This window comes from Camponotus floridanus, unplaced genomic scaffold (genome assembly GCF_003227725.1).
Source record: "Camponotus floridanus strain SB8 unplaced genomic scaffold, Cflo_v7.5 scaffold5, whole genome shotgun sequence".
Lineage (NCBI taxonomy): Eukaryota > Metazoa > Arthropoda > Insecta > Hymenoptera > Formicidae > Camponotus > Camponotus floridanus.
The window spans coordinates 2,735,208-2,753,593 of NW_020229658.1; the positions used below are offsets into that span (position 1 = coordinate 2,735,208).

At 36.4% G+C, this 18,386-nt stretch overlaps 1 long non-coding RNA gene across 1 annotated transcript; it reads left to right on the forward strand.

Annotated features, from left to right (window-relative positions):
• Positions 1-5,154: 5,154 nt before the first annotated feature.
• Positions 5,155-5,601, forward strand: LOC105249896. The gene is made up of 2 exons (XR_889080.2): positions 5,155-5,257; positions 5,536-5,601. It is a non-coding gene; the product is annotated as an uncharacterized LOC105249896 (long non-coding RNA).
• The last annotated feature ends 12,785 nt before the right edge of the window (positions 5,602-18,386 follow it).

Consider the following 18,386-nt stretch of genomic DNA (forward strand, 5'->3'; position numbering starts at 1 on the left):
TAAATCGCACTTCAACCTTTATCCCTTTCGATTTTCTGTCGAATTTGCACTATTCTACTTCTCGCTCTTTCGTAGCAATTTGCTCGTAAGACTCGTTATTCAAATAATAAAGAATGTAAAAATATTCATTTGTATAATCGTATCACAGTATAAGTCGTTATGTCATTTTTAATAATCATTATGTCGTTTCTTTATGCAATATTAAAAGTAAAAATATTTCTAATGTAATCTTTCTATCAAGAGTAATTAAAATAAATGAATATTTTTACGTAAATTTGTAATATTTGTAATATTTTACTCACCGATATAATGCGCAGCAACGGAGTTGTAATGCACGTTGATCTGTAAAATAGAAATATATTCAAATTATAACATATGAAATAATTAATATTTTAAAAAATAATTATTGCATACAATTAAAACTGCGCATTTTAAACAAATTTTATTTTGAGAAAACAAACATAGAATTTTTGTATAAAGTCTTTTCATATAAAATGTAATAAATAAAAAATTCAATTTTTATATAAATAATTTAAATAATTAGAAGTCTTAAACAATATCGAAAAATACTGTATATGCATGCATTAATTATTGTAAGTATATTTTATTAAATATCTCTCATAATAAATATTTAATATAAAAACTTTTTAATTTTTTTTGAAATTTATACATGGTATGTATTTCAAAACATGGAAAAATTAAATCTGCTAAAAAAATTATATTTAGTAATTTGAAATTTAATTTTTTTAAATTATTATTCTTATTTTGATTATTAATTTTATTAATATTTACTTTAATGATACCTGAAACTACGATTCCATGGAATTAATTAATGAAACTTTCACACATTTTGATATATACTACTGTATATTGTATCATAATATTGTATGTAATATAATATTTTTTATGGCACTCCCAATATTATATGTTTACTTGTAGAGAATATTCTTATCGATAAAATCGATGTAATGAAATACAAGAATGATTCTTATGATCATATACTGATCATGATACTGAAAAATATACATAATAATGCAAATTGTTTGACTGTATTTCATGACGATTATAATATTAATTATAGTAATCAACAATTATGATGATTATAATATTAATTATAGTAATGAATTATAATATTATAAATACTGATTATAATATATTAATTGAATTATGATTATAATATTAATTATAGTAATGATTCCGATACTTACAACGAAATATATCTGCACCACAAGTTGCGAATAATTTTGCGAAATAATCGCGTATAATATGTACGCCTAACCTTTCAACTTCCGCTACGACATTAATCCGAGTTTTTCGCGATTTCACGCACAATACACACATGACTAAATTCATCAATAAACTACACATTCCCTAACTAAGTATATTTTCGTTAAAGGAAAAAACCATTATTACTAAAATGCAACAATAGAGTCAGATGCTTCTCTCTCACCGATTCTTTTTTTTTCCTTCTGCTCTTTCTTTTCCTTCTAATCCGTTCTTTCGCACCTAAATGCGCGGGAATACATCTGCACAAAAGTCTATGCTTAAATTTCTCAAGTTATGCCACTCTTTCGTTCTATCGTGTCACTATAATTCGATTATAAACATGACTCAAAGCTGTCACAAAATATTGTATATCACTAGCACATCTAGTTATTATTAAATTAGTTTTCATTAATATTAAGGCGCTATATCTGTATTGCAACACACGTAATAATATACTTTATGACAGACTGTCACTTTTAATTCGCGTAGTATATGCTTGGAATCTCGGACTCGAATTAGCGTCATGAAGTGAAACGTGGAATTGAAACTTGAGATAATCGTCGCGTCGCGCGTTTTCGGAATCGGATCATGAAATTGCGCGCCAACGCGTCAGAAAGGTTAAATTATTGCACAGTTAAATATGGCGCCGGAACGTTTGTGATGCAGGTATAATCGCGAGTGTTAAAAGAACAGACTCGATTGATTGCATTGTGTGAATATTAAAAGAAAAGAGAGAGAGAGAATTAGTCGATTATTATAATTATTATTGCGACCGCTGTAATCATAACTACATAACGCTACGAAAAATCATTCTCATTACGTCCGAATTATAATTTTAAATTATTGAGAAAAAATATCGCGTTTGCAGGTAAATGTGTAATATTAAAGGTACCAAGAAAAGTATCGGTAGGCTGTCGTGTTATGCGTAAATATAGTATATCGTGTCAAAAGTGCAAATGTGTGACAGTTTCGTCCATCAAGTCCGTGGGATAATTCCATAATTTCGAGCATTAAAGTGAGTATTAATAAGCTCAGCAAAAAATTTTAAATTACTAAAGAAATAAATATTGCTGGGAGATAAACATATAGTATCGTAAATGCCGAAAAAAATATCGGATATGATATATAATTATTGCATTTTACACGCCGATGCAATATCGATAGATAATCGACTTCTAACATTATTAAATAGGCAATTAGATTAGATAGCAATTATATTATTTGGAGTAAAGATTCATTACTTATTATTCAAATACAAATAAAATATCTATAAAAAATTATTTATAAAATACAAATTATTTCTTTAAATTTTATAGCAACGTTACGTACGTGTAATTATTTAAAACTTGTTATACAAAAAATAAGGCGACAATTTTTTTAGACAGATTTAGTTTCTGTAAAATATATAAATAAATAAATATATATGTATTTCGAAAATCCTACATGAGCTAATTTCTATATTTAATATTTTTTTAAATATCCTAATAAAATGAAAGCATATCTTTTATGATAGTATGTGTTATAATAGTATAATTTCTAAATTATACACTTGCGAAGCAATTAATTTTATATAAATAAATTATTTACTCACCCTACAGTTGCTCTGCTGATGTCTCCTCAGGTTTCCTTTCTTATCCATCCTTTTGTATTGTGGCACTCATACAATATTCACTCACGAAACACAATTACGCGTGATATTTTGTACAACACTCCCGATTATAAAACGTACTATTATATGTATATTAAGAAAAAATAGTAATAGTAGAGTATTATTTTATATTCTCGATATAATAATGATGAGCAAATTATATTTAAATTGAAAAGTTTAAAGTACGATGCAAGATATAATCGAATTTAAACAAAATAATCATTAACGTGTATATATATCGGAATAAAACTATGTATTTATATCTTTAATCTTTTATTAAAATGTTTATGAGTCATTAATCAACCGCAACTGTTCAATCATAGGAATCACTAATTGCAAAAGTTATAAGAAATAATCTTACATTTTGAAGAGTAATTCTATGATATACAGAGAGGGTCGCGTTATTGCCTTCTCACTCGAGTGTCGTGACGCAAATGATAAGGTCAAGGCATGTGAATAACAGCACTCTATACCACGTAAAGCGAAATATGATAAAATATTTAACGCACTACGAATAAATTTACAAGAAATATTCTATTGTTTTTTTTTCAATATTATATTAATTATTAATCAAGAATTGATGTGTCATATCAATGCTGATATGATGTTAATTATTCGTTATTATAATCGCGATTCAACGACTCATATATCATTATATATGTTCTTAATTGTATGTTACGTAAATATGATTAGCAATTTAAATCTAAATGAAGATTTTAAAACGCGAAACATGAAATACATTTGAATCCAAGCATATTTAAAAAACAATTGTCCAAAAACATCACAAGAAACGATTATTTATTAAATAATTAAATTCGAAAATGATTAATTAATTCTCAAGATGAAAAATTCGTATCATAATAATCGCTATTTTCAGAGTTTTATATTATTTACCGACTTTAACGTCATTTGCCATTTTCGTATCGAGAGTGTATAAATCAAGTAAATCAAATAACGAAAAATCATGATTAATGATTAATCCATAATTAATAGAATATTTCCTATGAATTTATTTTGCGATAAATATTTCGTGATAGCGCGAGATAACGAATTAAATCTTCTATTTTAATATACATATATTTACAAGTAAAGCTTTATCAATTGCGCGCGTTAATAGTCAATAATTAGAGTAAATTTTAAGAAACTATCGCGCTTGGCAACTTTTAATAATTTCTTTATCGTTTCTTTAAAGAGACATTAAAATACGTAGTGACTCGGACCGTTTCTCGCTCGAAACTAACTGTGTCCCAATGACAAGGCCACGGCGAGTCTCGCGCGCGTATGTAAACAATAGCACATTCCAGAGAGCAAGAGACGTACCATGACATAAAAACATATAAAATACGTCATATATCTTTGACGTAGCACGCGCTGTTACTATACCTTATACACATGCGCGAGGTTTGTTATCGTCGTACCTTTGTCATTCACTCGACGGCTCGCGAGTAGGACGGTAACAATTCGAAATTCTGCTACGTACGCATCGTTGTTTTAATAGTTAAATATTTAAATACAATTACGACAAGTATTAGGAGATGCCAAGCGCGATTATTTCATAATATTAATATAATTAGATATTATCAATTCACATGACTGATTAAATCCTATTTGTAATTATATCTAGAGGATTATATTTACAAATTATTGTTTAATTCTGAAAAATTTAATGATTATTATTTATGAAATCCTCTTTTAGATATATTCGAAAGTATTTGGCATCTCTGTTTAAACTTTTCGCTTTAAAAATATAAACACTTTTCGATTTAAATATAATTCGCTCACGTTCATCTTAAATTGAGAGCACGAAGTACGTATGTAATATATCGAATAATTTAAGTAATAAAAAAGATATATCACATATCAAGATATATTATTTTGTAATAATATCTTCATTTTCCGCGATTTATATACATGAAATATATCATGTATGTCGAATTTTTTTAATATGTTTTCCGACACTCTAATACATCTAATTAGTAATTAATTCGACTCTCGTTGTATCACATTAGAGCAGAATCGCTGCTATCGTTTATTTATATATTGCAATTGCTTATTAAATATAATCGTTAATAATTATATAGTATTTTGAGCGAATTATATATAATGTTTTCGAATTGTTCTTCCGAAAGTATAATAAAGTGCGCGTAATAAAGTATGCAATTAACGTATCGGGAGTGCCGTGCAAAGTGTCGCGCGATCGTCGTATTCTATCGATTAGTGCGCGCGCGACTGTAATTAACTATGTTTGCGCGAGTGTGAGTGCCATGAGGAAACAACAAAGGATAAATAAGAGAGAAAGAGGAAGTCCAAAGAAACATCGAGCACTGACGATGCAACTGTATGGTAAGTAATTTAGAATTTAATTGACTTTTGAAAATAATCGCTTTTTTTTAAGTTATGAATTTAAGTTATGAATTTCTTTTACTAATTATTTATTTAAAGGCGCAAACAGAAAATTAATTGTGTATAATATTTATTTTAAGAAAAATTTAATCATATATAATAGTTATTATAATAGTTAATAAAGTTTTAATAAAAAATTATATTATGATATAACACTTTTTAAAATATTAATTACTTTGATCATTACGTTATAATTTGATTTTATTCATATTTTACAGATCAACATGTGTACTCTATAACTACTATAACTACTCTACTACTACCACCCCTTCGCTTTTGCGCGGTGAGTACTAAAATATTTTTTATTTAGAGTAATGAATTTATATTTATGTCGCACACCCACAATAATAAAATATTTTATTATTATCATAATTATTTGATACACAAATTTATTATCTATTTTTACAATTGTTATTATATATATGAGAAGAATATTAAAAAAGCAAATTATAATTAGAGGTGTACATAAATCTAATAAATTCATTACTTCGAAATTTTCTATATATATACAAATTGTTTTTTTAAAAAGTTAATTAATTATATGCATAAATAACCGTATAAAATATTGGACAACTATTGAAAAATACTGATTCTTATAAAAAAAAGAACGTTAGAATGTTATCCGAAGGAGATATACCTTTGCCGACACTCGTACATTTATAAGCATGATTCAACCTTCTATCTTCAAGTCGCGCGATCCGTTTTCCAGATAGCGGAGAAGCATTTTTTCGAGTACAATTGCTTTTTAAAGAGATAACCACGGAGAGCGCGAACGGGGACATCGGCATCTCTGTCCTTCCCTTTTTTTCTCGTTTCTCGGGCAGGTTCTTGTTACGCAGTAATGTAAGAGTGAAAGAGAGAAGAAAAATGAAAAGAATCTCTCGAAGAGTGAATGAAAGAAAGGATTGAGTAGTCTCGGAGCTCGCGCAGTCTGGATATAACTAACAAAGGGTGTGTCGAGAAGGGCAACGATGGTCCCCACAATGCCGTCCTGATAAACGAGGCGACATTGTCCGTCCGCATCTCTCTTTTCCCTCCTTCTAGTCTTCCTCTTGCCATTCTTCACGCGCGAGAGGACGAGAGGTCCCTGTCAGTCACGCTACGACGGTTCCTCTGCTTTTTCACAAAGCGAAAATTGGGTCCATAAGTAGGTCTTAGAATCCGAGAACCGTTGCGCGGCAAATAAAGAGTATCTCGTCTTGTAACATAAATTACAGAATTACTCGTATTTAACTAAAAAAGCGTAATAATGTATGTCTGACATGATAAACGTGGCCTTTAATTTTCTCACCGATGCTCGGGTTAAACGACTAATATTGAAAGATTCTCGACGCTAATTTACCGAATATCTTTCTTCAATCGAATCGTCTGATCTGAAGCGTTCGCGTTTTCACTTCTTCGAACAAACACATATTTTTTAAAGGATTTGAAAGCTTTTTGATCGAGAGGCACGCGTGTTAATAACCGAATCGCTTCATTACGATAGCGGCGTCGCACACGGGAGAAACGATCGTTTTGCAGCGTCGAAATTGCGAGATGGCCAACTGGTCGGTTGCGGATTTAAGGCGAGAAAGCGAGGCTGCACGCACAAGCAAATGCCCGAGACACGCCACAAGAGAGACGGCTCAAAGCTGCAATTTATGCTTAACTGCCCTGGCAGTTCGTTAACGAGGCCCTGCTACGATCTTTATAAGCGCGACGTGTATCTACGATCGGTTAGCTCGAATTGGGTGAACACGTTCCCGCGGCTTTCCTCTCCTTTTTTTGCCTTCATATTTTCACCCGTTTAATATGCCCGCCGGCGCATAAATAAATCCCTAATTGGGCCGAAGTCCTATTTGTTTCTCTTCTACGTGGCGCGATCGCACCGGTTCCTCGCCTCCGTTCGCAACATCGGAGATAAGAACCTAATTTTGGGAATTAGCGCGAGTTTCCTAATTCTTCCCTTTCGCTCCAGATCCCATGGATTTCGATGTTGAAATTCTCGATCAAAATCGTGAAATTTTTAATTAATAGAAGCTAAGACTGAGTAATAGATATAAAGAAAATAAAAGAATAAATGAAAAATTATCCAAAGTTATAGGTACGAGAGTCTGAAGGAAAATATACGTATAAAAAAAAAATACGTACAACATAATAAATATTTTTAGACGTTATCAAAAAGTACAATTAGGCTAAAAATTAAATAAAAGAAAAACGAGAAAAAGATTAGATGAAAGAATTTTAATAGATATACAGAAATTTATTCTAAAAATGTAGATATATTGTAGAATTTTGTAGATCCTAGAGAGGTTCTATTATTAGCAATATCGGAATTAAACGGATCTTCCGGATTTAATAGAAATTTTGAAATTTCGCGTCGATAAACGAAACACATGTAAAACACGAACACGTGGTCGATTAAAAAATTAGCTGGACACGACGATTCAGACGCGACGACTTTTTTTTTCTTCTCGATAAATTAACCGCCAAAGGTAATCGCAGCTATAAAATTCATGGGATGTTCATAAATTAAAACAAATGTTTTCGATTTTCTTTGACACTGGCGAAAAATCGCGTTTCGGAGAATCTATCGCGAACATCAGCGTGATTAATGACATATATCGTATTTCGACTGGTCGAGACGAAAGTTGAAAATTATTAATTTCCTGGGGTACGATGACCTCGCGTGCCCGATAATGTTTATTTCTCGATGTCGTCGGGTCAATGCATTATTCATGCGCGAATCTCCTCGTCATTCTTTCGCGTGACACGGATATAGAAGTTTAAGTCGTAAAATCGTCGGCAACTTTCGGCAAAGTATGCATTCGTGATTAGCGACATTACAGTCGCTTCTTCCATTTAATCAGTCAGATCGTTATCACAATCAGCGGGAATAACGTAATTAATAAAATTTAGTGCGACGTTCGTGCTAACTTTGGCAAAGCCACGAAGAAAAGTAAACGTTATTTCGCGCAAACATCAATACAGCGATCGTTTTAATGACCGTTACCTTTTCGAATGTGTTGTATGTGTATAAAAATAATTAATTTTATCAAAATATAGAGCCGCTCTATAGCCCTGAGATATGCGTCCCTTTTGGCGTTGCTTACTGCTGGCTAACAGTTTTGGAGAGAGTATCGTCAAAGTTTTAGTTCCGTACGCGTTTCCTCGTAATCTCTATGGCTTGCAAGCCAAGCGGTAGACAAGGTGTTACCGCTTGTTTTTGCCACTGAGCATTGTCGTCGGGAATTCTCGTAAAATAATTAAGAGAGCCGGCTAGAGCCACCGCGACGATGGTATTTTAAAGGGTCGTAAAAAGGACGTTAAAACCCGCGCTGCCTTGCTCCTTTCCACAGGAAGATGTCTGCCATCTGGAAGATCGCGAATCTCACAAAATGCGACAAATATCCTTCCGGATCTCCATTGCTTTTCTGGAATATAAATCGTGAACGACTATGTGACGTCAGTTGAAAGGATTGTCCCTGGAAATGGTAGCAATTAATGTAACATGTCGATTAGCGAGCAAAAAGTTTCTTTTATCGCGTTGCATGATTTGCGACAAAACAAAATAAAAATATGTATATACTTTTGATATGATTTCCAACAAAACAAAACAAAATAAAATATATACATACTTTTTTTTGTTTTAATTATATAGTAATTAAGATATAAAACACATGCAATTATGATTGAATCATCTCACAATACGTTCCGTTTTTGCGAAAATTTTTAATTACGATGGTAGTAAATAGAGTGGGGAGATTTAAAAAAAGTGGAGGCTGATTGTAACAAAGTTAATTCTTTTTTTACACCGTGCTTTCAGAGAGAGAAAGAAAGATCGCAAAGGCCGATTGATACGTTTCGGTTATCGCGCTAAATACTTGATGACGAGAATAAAGAGAGAGAAAAAGAGACAGACGGTAAACCGAGAGCACTGCAATTAATTATGTATACGCGATTAAAAGGAAGGCTCACGCTTTCGTGTCCATAAAGGAGTCGGACGGATGAGGGAAGGAAGAGAGGCAGAGGTAGGTAGGTAGGTGTTGCGTTATGCATCGCACATTCGTGGATGCACTAATTATCTCGAGAATCATATTGCGTTACCACTTGCGCATTAAATATAAGTGGGATCAAAGAAGCTGAGAATCGCGCAAACGTATCTCGTAAACGCCATTAACATATGGAATCTCCGTCACAAGCATGTTTATCCACCTAATCCAACCGGTCTTATATAAATGCTCCATTACTGCCGATTATAATTGACAGTTCAAAGTAACTGCGTCCCATTGGGACAAATATAAATCGTGATAATGACATCATTAGAAACACATCGCGCTTTCATAAAATACACGCGACACTGATAAAAAAAACTGACGTATAACTCGAAGTTAATATATAAAATAGCAGATATCAACGTGACTAATCGTATAATATTGTTTACACATTCGTAAGCGATGCAAGCTCGTTCGTTTGGTTTATAAAATAAAATACAGAGATATTATATCTCGTGTTATCAAGTCGGTTTACATAATTTGATCAGAGGCTATCTAGAAGAGGGTAGTAAACGCGTCGCGTATTTTAATGAAACCCTCGGAAGGCTGGGCGCGAGTGGCTTAACGATTGCATAACGACGAATAAAATTCGCATTCTATCGGCCGACGTTACGTAAGAAGTTTTAGAATGTCCCACAAAATCAGAGATCGTTGCCTTGTATTAGGATACTCGCGTGGTCGCCGCGACACGAAGGCGAAGGCGAGTTGTAAAGTGGGCTGGGCAGATCGTACAGTCTTCGGAACGAGTTTGGTGACATCGAAGGGGCCTTGTCACAGGCCCACCTTGCCGCTTTCCGAGTTCGGCGGCCCGAGTATCGACTTTTCGAGAGAGGCACGGCCTAGAGAAAGTGCGCGCGTATACCTATGTACCTCTCTAAGCGCCTACTTCTTCTTCTCATCGACCGAAAAAAACATACGAGGCCTTCGTCCCGAATGGAACCTTGTGCGACATGTGCTCTCTGCCTTCGGAATGTCTCTTGCCTACTTTGTTGCGCGATGTAACGCCAACTTTCGAAAAGAGAACGTCCCGTAACTTTGACGTTAACGAAGTAAAAGACGACCTGTGCGCGATCTTGCCATATAACCGACGTATTTTATCGTCGATCGATAGCCAGTCGCTGACAAAATTTACAAGTAGAACAACATGTCTATCGATATATATTGCTGGCCATTAATTTGTAGAAATTCACGGAGAATAAAATTTTAGATAAAAAAAATATCACAGCCAATATTTCACGTGGAGTGTAAATTTTCTTTTCTTTATACTAAAAATAATAAAATTTTTGCATAAAGAGATTATATTATATCTCAAGAGTCCTTAGAAACTTTTGAAATTTGTCTGCAAATTAATGATCAATCATGGCTCTTTGGATCCTTTTCATATATTTTTCGAACTTTCGATCGAATCAATATGACTGGCATCGAGCTTTCCGAGAATACATCATCGCGTCAATTTCATAATGAGATATAGTAACGTGCATCATATTTATTTGCGCATCCTTTGCGATCTATCTCTTGCATTTTCGAACCCCGTCTGATATCGAACAATATCTCATAGCATTATATCGCAGAAATAAGTGTACGCGAGGCGAGGACGGTAGCATCCCGAGAAGTAGATCGTGGATCTGGTCGCTTACGTACAATATACCGAACGTAACTCCTACGTGTCTGCCCGAGAACTTCGTCCGCGAGTCTCTTAAGGTTTCGCCCTTATCTCGCATCGGGCATTGTCGCTCGCGCCGGCTGACAGCATCGTAGGACTACCGGGGATGGTACGAAGGTATATAAGAAGCGAGAACGCAAAGAGCGGAGAATCGCACTAAATATGTGTGCGAGAGGAGATACACCTGGAGATCGAGAGATTCGAAGTAGGAAACGATGATAACGAGGATGACGATGAGAGGACATTGTCGACCGAAGGACGAGATCGGACGTCCCTCGAGCACGAACGGCGCATGTGCTCGAGATTGGTCCTCGATCGCGAGGGCGATCGTGGACCAAGACCGGCGTCCGTCACTTGTCCTCTCACGGACAAGTTGCGTCCGGCAGATTCTACAATTACTCGAGCGCCTTTTGCGAACTTACTCGGCGTGCTTTTAATCTCGAGAATGCGCGATTCCACATTTCCATCGAAATTGCGAAGAAGATTCTTGAAGATTCTTGCATCATATTATTTATTTTATTAGTATAGGTTTTAAAAAAGTGATGAACAGAGACATAAGAAGCTACTTTGCGCTCGGTGTAATTTATTTCTTCTCTATCGTCTGCGAGAGATGAGGTATCGAAAGCGAGTCTTTAGTGCATTAAAGGACAAGACTTTTTCTTTAAAACGTCAAAATAACCGGTTCGGTTGTTAGTGTTAAAATACAGCTGACATTACGGCCCATGCCGGCTGCTCGTTTCCACGGGTGTTTATGACAAAATCGCGACGACGAGCAGCTGCGCGATAAATAATTTATTCCCGATTTCGGGACGTGCTCTCCCAGCTGTAAATAACCTCGAGGCTTACACGCCTCGTGAGAATAGGCTCGCTTTTTTCTGAATCTTTGGACGAAAGGAGACTGCGAATCTGTCGAAAGAACCGCGCAGGGTCTGCGGAGAACGTTCGGTCCATGATTTCCGGTTTGTCCATCGTCACATAAATTCTCGCGCTAAGTGAACATTGGTTCGCACGCGGATGGACGTTGCCGATATGATCACGTATTCCACCCTGAAGAGATCGACAACCTCTCGAGACCTCTCTTTGCGAAAGGCTACGCTGTCCAATATTGAATAACATACTAACCGGGTATCCCACAACGCGAACTTGTCGAAAATGTCGCGATACACACGAGGATATCAAGAACACACGCTTGTGTATCTTGAATGATATTCATATCTGAATAATTAACGATACACATATCGAATCGATTTATTCCTAATCATTTCGTGTCTCGTTATGGTTAAATGATTAATTTTAAAATTAATATAAATACAAATTTATCAGAATTTATTATTAACATTTAGGTTTGATTATGAAGATTTAATGTTGATAAAAAAGTGATTAAATTGTACCTTATAATGGAGAGTAGGTTTTCCTTTCGAATCACAGTATCGTTCGGAGCATTAGAGATGCGTCGCAAAGATTTACAGCAAATCGATCTTCACGACTATCGCAGGAGCTCATCCAATCTCGAAGATCGATTCGCGCATGGGGAAACGGATTTGTCAGAAAGTACGAGGGAGGAAGGAGGAGGATCGCGACGAAGAGACGGCTGAATTTCTCAAAGTCGTCGGGGACCGATCGTCGCGGACTTATTTTGACAATCGTGCATACGTATACCCATAGATATCCGTATACACATGTATACACACTATATCAGCATCTCTCGGATCCTTTAAAACGAATGCCCCGACCAATATCTTCCTCGTTTTCTCGGACGACGCGCGTCTGAGTTTCGATCGTATCGTTACCGAAGGGAAGGTACCTTCCCGCGACGTCGTGAAAGCCGGTTCGTTTTGGTTTCCCGGGATCGTATATTGCGAATTTAGTGAGAAGCCGGGACCGTCGAAACGATCGGTTCGATCGTAGCTGGATCCCCGCCGATGTTGCCCGTCCCGTTCCATCGCGCACGCGCGCGCTGACCTCTTCCTTTTTTCTTTATGCATATCGACGTACGTATTCCGTGCCGCTTGTTTTTATCGGCACAAATGGGACTTTATGACGTCCCGTCACACACCGTCGTGCCGAACGCTCCGCGATCTCTCCTCTCGTCCTACGACTCCTCGTCCTGTCTACTCTCGCTTCCTCCGATTTCTGCTCCGATCGGATTTTATATCGGGAAGACCACGGACGGGAATGCCACCTCGAACCATTCAATCTCTCCCCCCCTTTGCCCCCGCGAGAACTTTTTCGACCGCGAAACTACTCGCCCGGATCCTAACTTCTGCTGATTTCCGCAGATACAAATTCCCTCTGGAAACGCATGTTCCGCTCGTGTTTTGACTTTCGTTTCTTCGTTCGTCTCTATATTTTCGTCTTTTTGACAGAAAGTCACAGAATCAAAACTGTGATTACGATCGCGTTTGAGATTCTTGCGATGCATTTTGAAGTATATCTCTTGTAGATTTATTATATAATTACATAAAATACACATACATATATGTAATTGTTTAAAAAATATTTTCTTAAAAATTAAAAAAATTATTCTTTAAAAATATCTTTTAAAAAGTAGAGGCTCGTTAAACTACTCTTTTCTTCGGGGTTTAAAATTTACCTTTCATTTATGCGATCGTATCGCAAATCGTAGGACACAAAAATTCAACGCACGTCGTTTCGATCGAAGATAATTGGATCAATCGCGATGGTGGTCCGACTTTTCTATCAGATGGCACACAGTAGATGCACGAGGCATATCGTTCATTAAATTTCGCGAGTTTGACGTCACGTATCGATGTGCAAATGATTTCGATAATCGCGAAATATATTGGCAGGCAAAAACCTCGATGCTTGACTACCGAAATTTATATATATATATTTTTAGCCCAGCGTGATCTATTCTCATCGCGTACTTTTTAATTGATTGACATTTCACGACTCAATCGCAGATATATAGACTTGTCAAGAAGTTGAGATAAAACAAAATTTTGATTTTTAAGATTTTATAAAATGTATATATTACTTTCTAGTAAAAAAAAAATAATAGAATTACTCTAGAACAGAATTAATCTTAATAAATCTTATTTGGTATTTATTGTCGTAATATGCGACATTTAATATTTAATTAAAAGTTGTGTATTTAATTATCCATTAAAACGCTTAATTTAACAAACATATTTCTTGTTTATTAATTATTCGATTTCTATGAAAACAAGAGCACACTGCAATTGTTTTAATAAATGTTTACTCTCGATACATATGCACTGAAACCATCTATTAATGGCACAACATGATACTCATTGTTGCTACCATCGAGAAAAACACGATCATAGATCATATCATATAATTGTATCGTCTCGCCATCGAAATCAACTAGAGAAACGGTTTGAATTATAATGTTCCCCTGATAAAAATAGAAACGTGCAATTACGGATAATTCCGACGCGTCAAAACAACGACAGTGTTAATTTGTGGACTCTATTCTCAGAACATGTCAAATCACTTATCCATAATCCATTCTATTTTTTGCGACACGTTTAGCAGAATTTAATATTCCGTCTGTAACCTGTCAGGTGGCCTTAATCGCGAAAAGTTTAACTGGATTTAGCGCTCTTGACATTTACTATTTTATTGTGGGACATATATGCACGTTCCTGTTTCTCCCACCTACCAATGAGCGTGTAACATTATGCGATGCTATTTGTTCGCACAGCGACACGATTACTCTAAAAAAGAAAATAGAGACACGGTCGATCGATCGATTATTTTTTTAAATAGATTTATCATGCAATTAACTTTATGTCGCGTAGAGGAAAATGTATACGACAGAAAAACATGAAGACATAACGAATCATGTAGTTTTTTTCGCGAAATGAAATCACGCGATAATTTCTTGATTGATTCGATTTAAAAGAGCGATGATTAAAGGTGATTCTGGAAAAAATTCGCGGAAATATTCTTTAACCAATTTCGCGTCGATTTTCTTGCAGAAAATTCAGTTGACCGTCGTCGTTGTCTTTTCGCGACTACTTCTCGCCTCCAGTCGCTATTCGGGATTTTCTAGTCCCGTCACGCAAGAACATGCGCTCAGGATTTTCCTTTTTTCAGGCGGTCGTTTGCGCGCGAATACGCGTCCAATCGGTAACGGAGAACGCCTAGGAATTTTCCGCGGATTCCGACCGCACCTACATGAGAGAGAGAACAGGCGAGAGTTATTTTTTTCCCGATATATCGCGACATGGAAAACACGTTGACGATGACATCGATCGCAGATCGTCATCAGCCTCCACGCGTCGCCGATTCCGCGCATTCGTGATAATAAAATGCCCGCGGGATGACCTATCGAGATCCGACGTTATGATCTACGAATCGCTGCGGGCTGAAGTAGAGTGGAATTATCGCGATGTCCCTTGATGGATGCGATTGTCGTTAGACGTTGCTAGAGAACCGGTATCCAGCAGCGAGTAGCGATCGGCACGAATGCGCAACGTGTTTGTTCAAATGGAGTTTCATTGTCACTGCTACATCTCTTTACATTACTTCATCTTTAATATATAATTAGTTTTAATTTGTGCAATAAGTTAAAATTGTTCTAATGTTTTAAAAAGTTGTAAAGTATGCAATTTTTAATTTTAATAAAAAAATGACAGGTATTCCCTTTCGATCGAGAGCCTGCAAAATAATATCATTATTTCTTAAAGTGCAGTTATTTCCCATGAATGAATCTCACACGCCTATAGAAGGCAAGTGACTAAGATTTTTCGAGCATTCATCGGACGGACTTTCAACTGGCACGCGTTGCCGTTCGCGTCCTTCGCTGCTTATAATACCGGTCGCCTCGATTGCGTAAGCGATCGATCGGCTAGTAAACGAGTATAGGAGGCAGTATCGTTGATATACTCGGTTGTACTCGCAGCTTATACTGGAATCAAAACGATTATAAGCGATTTAGGTTACGCCGCGAGCGGATTTCAGCTCTGCGTCGATCGGTAAAAATTCCGTACAGCAACGACTTCTCGTTGCACGATGAGGGTAGACAGGCGGTGGTCAGGAATCACGTCGTCGGGACGAAATGGCACACTCGGGTGGATCTGCTCCCGCGGATAATCGATAACAGTGATTAACGGAGCAACGACGGGATCGACGAACCAACTAGAATATTAAAAGTACGCGCGCGGAGGAGGTTGATTGGATCGAAGGGAACAGAAGGGGCGCCGTAGACGATGTAATTCATAAGTACATCGTAAATCGAAATTATATCAATCACTGATAATTAATATATTAATTAATTATGATGATGAAAAGTTTCTCATAAGAATTATTTTAATAATAGTACGTGAAACAAATGTTGTAAGAAATAATAAATGGACAATGAATATTAGGATTTTTAAATTGTTATTTATGATGGAATTATGTTTCTCTCTGCCAGTTAGAGTCAAAGAAAATCGTGTAGGTAGCTTGTGCGGAGAAAATTCAATCGGATCGATTCGATCGATCGCACGATCGGCTGGCGATCGAGCATCCACGATAATCGCCATAGCGACGAATCTGCCGCAAAGTGTGCGGCGATTAGTTTTCGCGGCACGATCTGACCTAAAATCGAACATTGCTCGGTTAGACTCTGCCCCTCCGTTCCTCTCGCTGTCCCTGGTCGACTCGCCGCCGTTTCTTTTACCTCTTTGATTCACCTCCTCGACACCGTCTCTCTCCTCCCCGAGCCCTGTTTCTACGCGCTCGCGATCTTAGTAGTGCCGGTTTCTTCGGGACGCTGGGAAAAACATTGATTTCACTCGGCTGGAATGGTGACACGATGTGCACGTCGGACTTATACGCACGATTTCTTCGTCCCTATCGCGATACATTGTATAATCACGGCTTTAATGTAATATTTTGCGGTCGTACTCTGGATATCAGGAATCTGCCTGGTGTTTGCTGCCAAAGAACTTTGTAGCACAAGATAATCACATTTTTTTATAATTAATCCTCCTATTTCTCGCGTTTTAAATTTTTATCCCCTACCTTTTAATTCTGGATATGTCACTCTGCTGAAGCAAATCATACGATCTGAACACGTCTAAAATAAAATAATTGCATCTAGCAAATGTCGATTAATTCAGCAAAGTATTTCAAAGTTTCTATTTTCAAAATGTGACAAGTCTTTAATCAGCGCAAAATTTACAAACTTTATAATTTGCAAGGAGATTCCTTCATGGTTTATATTTTTAGAATGCTTTCCGATCTGTGAGGAAATAAATTCTCAGCTATATCACTCTTGATAACTTATTAAAACGACTGGTAGTCACGAACGCGCATCCGTAACCTTCGTTTACACGTTAATAAATACTCTTCTGGGGAAATCGCCTTAAGTATAAACGACAACGGCACGTTTTGCAATTTATTATGTCGCACCGAACATAACGCGTACGTTTGCTGGCAGATGTTGCCTCATCCGTATGTGCAACATTCCGGTGCAACATTGAGAGCATCTAAACGGTACGATGCACCGCGAGAGAGCAGTTGCACGCCTTATCCACTTCATAACTACCTCGTAGTAATCCATTGACCACAGTCAGCTCATTTGCATTTTTGTAAACAAAAAAAGATGTTCAAATCTTACTTTTTTTTTATTGCAAACAATTAACGTCTGCCCATACAAATATTTTCAATTTACGGAAATCTGTTTTTGCAATTACAACGTTAACAATGTTTCATTTTATTAAATTAAAATAGAGAGATGAGGAATTTTGTTCGAACAATAATTCTTCTTGGTTTTATTTTTAGTAATTTTAGCAAAAATGTTAAATTCTATAAATATCAGAAAATGTAAGACATAGTGATATATATATTTCTTTAACACATGAATGTTACTATTGTCCACGGTAGTTGACTTAAAAATTTCTCGCATCATTCTCGTGTCATTACATATCACATCATCACATTATACACCGGTCGTTCTAAAACTCGAGCCGAGAATCGTTTAATGATCCCGCCTCTCGATGATGCGAATCATTGAGATTTTACTAGCTCCGCGAGAGAAGCGGGAGTAAAGTCGGTTAAGCGTGGCGGAAGAAATAAAGAAATATCGGCGCGGTTAAAGTACCAACGTGGCGGCATCGCAGGTACCTACGCGGCTGTGTAAGTGAAAAGGGTTGGTCTTGTCGAGGCACACGAGAATGCGGTTATGATAATGCACCGGCCACCGTGCTACGCGAAGAAACTCCGAACGGAGTGGACGCGGGAGCAACCGGGCAGGGAGACTTTGCCTTCGCATCCTCGCGAGATGCATCTTCCCTCTCCCCCTCCCACCCCCCTGTTTCTCTTTCTCTCGCGGCAACGCTCTACTCCATAACGTACCTGCGCCCCATGAACATTTATCCATGCCGATAACCGATTTTGG